We start from the raw sequence: 4,664 nt of genomic DNA, 5'->3' as shown, positions 1-4,664 counted from the left end.
TTCCGCCCTCCGGTGAGCACGCGGGGCGGAGTTTGCGGGGTGACCCGCGTGGCCGGCGGCGCCGCGCAGCGACACCTACAGGCGAACCTGGGGAATTGCTCGACGCGCTCCTACGGACAGCCGCGCCCGTGTGCGCATGCGCGTGCCTGCGACCCCCCCCCCCGTGGTTAGAGGCGGGTCTAAGGGAAATTCTAACCAATAGGAAGGAGGCACTCAGGGTTTTTCTTTCTTCTTTTTTTTTTTTGGAAACTCTGACCAATAGGAAGGCGGCGCTCAGTTTTTTGGCTCCTTGGGGACGGATACTTTCTTTGTAGCCTCTTGCCCGTAGAGGTCAAGCAGGGCGGGGATGGCGCCCCCTACTGGTGGGTTGTTTTTATGTTCATTATTTTTGGGGGATACTGCTTTTTGGGTTGGGACATTCTGTCATCTTGTGCTAAGGTCAAACCTAGTAAGATCTTTTAGCCCCAAATATTGTTTTGGCTTTTTTTTTATTTTTATAATTGGTTCTTCTATCTTGCTCCAACTTGATTTATGCCTTATTGTTTGCACTTTTAAAAGTATATAATTGGTTCTTCTATCTGGTTCTGACTTGACATGCCTTCTTGTTTGCACCTTTCTTAAAAAATATATTTATTGGGAGTGTTCTTGACATGACTGAAACCCCACTACAATTATATTTGTAGTCAAGGTGTTTAAATAAAGAGATTTAAAAAAAATAAAAGATTTGAGTTTAACATGTTTTCATGCCACATTTTATTTTTCAGTTTTGGTATGTACCTCTGTGGGAGTGCTTTGTGCTTGTATTGTGAAATGCAATTCATTGAACAGTTAAATATGAAAAATAGGGGCTGGCACGGTGGCACTAGAGGTAAGGCGTCTGCCTTGCCAGTTCTAGCCTAGGACGGACCAAGGTTCGATCCCCGGCGTCCCATATGGTCCCCCAAGCCAGGAGCAACTTGTGAGTGCATAGCCAGGAATAACTCCTGAGTGTCATCGGGTGTGACCCAAACCCCCCCCCCACCAAAAAATAAATAAGTAAATATATATACATTTATCAAAGCACCAAGATGACAAGTATGTGTGTAGTTGAGTTTCAGTTATAAAACAAAACAAAACAAAACAGGATAAAACCACCCCCTTCACCAGTGCAAGGTTCCCATACCAATCTTCCCATCTCCTCCTTTCCCACCCAGTCTGCTTATCTTTGAGATAGGCATTCTATTTCTCTCACTACCATAGTCATGGGAGTTGTCAGTGGTGTAGTTATTTCTCTAACTAAACTGAAAAAGAGAAACCTTATTTTTTTTAAAAGGGAAGATTGGTCCCCCCTTTTTTTTTGTCCCCCATTCACAATACAGAGCAGGCAAAGGTCCTGGGTTGAGGTGTATATGAGGTGCATTTACTGTACCTCCTCTTTCTATACAGTCAGTGTAAAGAACAGAGCCTGTGGTAAGGTGTTGTTGTTTTTGATGTTGTTGTTTTGGGGCCACACCCAGAGGTGCTCAGGAGTCACTCCTGGCTCTGCATTCAGAAGTTGCTTCCGGCAGGGTTGGGGACCATACGGGATGCTGGGGATCGAACTCGGGTTTGTCCTGGGTCATCTGCATGCAAAGCAAACGCCCTACTGTTATTACTTCACACCTCTCCCTTTTTTTCTTTTCTTTAACATACATAAGAAACATACATAGTTGAAAGCAATTTGGAGAGGAAAATTGCTCTTAATGCTAATCCCAGCGTCTGTTGCTTGTTAGAGGAGTAGAGGGTGGAGGGGCCCAGGCACTACTTGGTCAGAAGGAAGAAAATTGTGGGGCAAGGATTTGATCAATCTTTCTCCCCCAAGATTGGGGGAACTGTATGGTAGATCTTCTTTGTCCCCTTTCAGAAAGAACAAAGTAGCATAGTAAACTCACAAAACTTATTCAGGTTTTTAAAAAATCTTTGCTGGTCCTTCATAGCTTTTCCTTCTTCCAGTGAGCTCAAGCCACAGGCAACACTCAAAAAATGGGATGTGACAGGAGCCAGAGAGAGAGGGACAGATAGAGAATGACCTCACTCATCGGCAGGATGTAAAGAAAAAGAGAAAGGGGATAACTAAAGTCCAAAGATGGTTGAAACGAAGAGCAGGAGAACTGGTCCTTGATGGGGAGCCTGTGATGGGGGGTGAGAAGAGGGAGATGGGACAGGGAGATGGGCCACTGTGACAATGACCGAGGAAAGTGGTCCCTGGGCAAGGACTGGGTGCCGAAAGGAGGTCAAGTGACATGCATGACACACCTTCAGGAACATTCCCGTAAACCACAGGACCAAAAAGAAAAGGAAAGTAAAAGAAAAAAGTAGTGTAGAGGCAGGTGGGGTGAGTGGGAGGAAAATTGGGGACGTTGGTGGAGGGAAATGGACACTTGGTGAAGTGATTAATGTTGGAACACTACCCAATCGTGAATAATTCTGTGATTTTGTAATTCGGGGTGATTCCATTTTACAAAATAAAAAATAAATAAATAAATAAAAGGAATGTGAAGGGCCTCTAAGAGTGATAGCACAGTGGGTAGAGCTTTGCACATGGCTGACTCAGGATGACCCGGGTATGATCCCTGGCATCCCATATGGCCCCTTGAGCCTGCCAGGAGTGATTTCTGATCACAGAGCCAGAACCTAAAAACCCAAAATTCAAAATAATAAATAAATAAATAAATAAAAAGAATGCAAAGGGCTGGAGTGATAGCACAGCAGGTAGGGTTTTTTGTTGTTGTTGTTTTGCCTTGCAATGCAGCCAACCCGGGTTCGATTCCCATAAGGTTCCCTGAGTATGCCAGGAGTGATTCCTTAAGAGTAACCCCTGAATGCCAGTGGCTATGGTCACAAAACATAACAAAACAAAAAGGAACGTGAGGCCTGTTCTCCTCACAAAGTGTGTGTGTGTGTGTGTGTGTGTGTGTGTGTGTGTGTGTGTGTAGGGGACGATGGATCTTCAGAGACAACCAACAGCAGTCCTGTATGTTACACTTTCATTTTCCCCTTTTAGTTCAGTCTGTAACTTTCCTTTCATTTGCTTCTCCAGCCAGAGATAAATGGACTTCTGGTATTTCTTGTTTACTTTTATTTTCACTACAAGGATCACATAGTCTTCATTTTCATAGGCCTCATAGAAGGACAAATAAATTTTGCATATCTCACATTACTTTTGCCCTTACCAAACATTTTGAGATATTGGTCCTTCAAGGAAACTTACGTTTCCTGAGTGTTTACTATACTTTACTGTTCCAAATCTTTTTTACAATTTATTTATTTATTGGTTGGTTTTTGGGTCATACTCAGTGGAGCTCAGGGATTACTCCTGGCTTCTGCACTCAGAAATTGCCCCTAGCAGGCTCGGGGACTATATGGGATGCTGGGAATTGAACTGGGTCCCTCCTGGGTCAGCCACATACAAGGCAAACACCTGATCACTGTACTAACTCTCCGGCCCCTATTGTTCCAAGACCAAGAGGACTTGGTCTCAAAAACATGATCATCTGATAGCTATATCTAACACACCATATATCATGATTGTACCATAGACTATGTTTCATGTAGTGATGTGTGTGTTTTCCAGTTATGTCAGTCATGTTCTTGTTAGAGCAGACTTTGATCTTACACCCATGGCCCCTGCATAACTCTGCTGACATTTGACATCTAGATTATGTATCTTCCTCTAAGGCAGCTGGGTCAAAGGACTAAGCACCTGTAATTCTTGTTGCTATGCCCAAGGCATCTTGAAAATGATGCTTTTTTCTATCTCTGGATTTCCAAGACCTAGTCGGAGAGTCTAGCCCACCTGGCACGTATAATAAGGTCTTTATAAAATGTCGTAATGCAGGCATGACCAAGTTTTAATGGATGTAGCCTTGATAATTACAGAGCAGACTATTACCTGCAAATGACTAGCTCTACTTGTGGCCTTCAGCTAATAAAGGCAAAACCAAGAGTGAAATTAGCTAGTAGAATGAGGCAGGATGTAGATCATTGGGGAGGACAGCAGGTAGTGGAGGAGTGAGTGGGAGGGTGTTGGCTTCGCTAGGGGTGTAGGCATGAGTCCGGCCTAAAATAAAACATGGTTATGAGAGTGACTCTGGTTTAAAGAGGAACTTGAAAGGCTGGAAGAGCTTCTGATGGCTGTGGGAATTCCATATAGATGATAGAAGTTGGGGGAAGTCAAGGCCAAAGTATGATATATAGAGTTGGAATCAAAGTCAAGGTCGAGTAGAGTGAGGAAACTTTGGGAAAGCACCAGAGTTGTTTGGAGAGAGGGAGTGGCCGCATTTCCCTTCTGCCTTTCTCGTGCTCCAGCTGATTTGATCATTAAAATGCCATAAGACAGAATTACGGGATAATTGAAGTTCACACTTATGGGAACTCCCACATAGACATGAAAGGTCCCAAAGCATCAGGACAAAGCAAGTTGATCATGTGTCAGCTTGAGCTGAGGCTTTCACCAAGAAGGTGCATCATTTTCAGAACAGTAAGGGCAAATGTTTGCTGAGCGATACAGAAAGTTTGTATGCATTGATCTCTCTGGTTCTCATCCTGGATATGGCTAAATACTTTTTCTTTTCTCTGATTTTTAAAAAAAAATAATATCTTTATTTAAGTACCATAATTACAAACATGATTGTAATTGGCTTTCA

The 4,664-nt window shown here is 43.4% G+C and overlaps 1 non-coding gene across 1 annotated transcript; it reads right to left on the bottom strand.

The window, feature by feature from the left end:
* Window positions 1-1,334: 1,334 nt before the first annotated feature.
* LOC126032750 (small nucleolar RNA SNORA51) lies at window positions 1,335-1,460 on the bottom strand. The gene has a single exon (XR_007503965.1). It is a non-coding gene; the product is annotated as a small nucleolar RNA SNORA51 (small nucleolar RNA).
* Between the last annotated feature and the right edge of the window lie 3,204 nt (window positions 1,461-4,664).

Source organism: Suncus etruscus, chromosome 16, assembly GCF_024139225.1.
Source record: "Suncus etruscus isolate mSunEtr1 chromosome 16, mSunEtr1.pri.cur, whole genome shotgun sequence".
In the NCBI taxonomy this organism is placed as follows: Eukaryota; Metazoa; Chordata; class Mammalia; order Eulipotyphla; family Soricidae; genus Suncus; species Suncus etruscus.
This window is presented reverse-complemented; position numbering and strand designations above follow the sequence as displayed.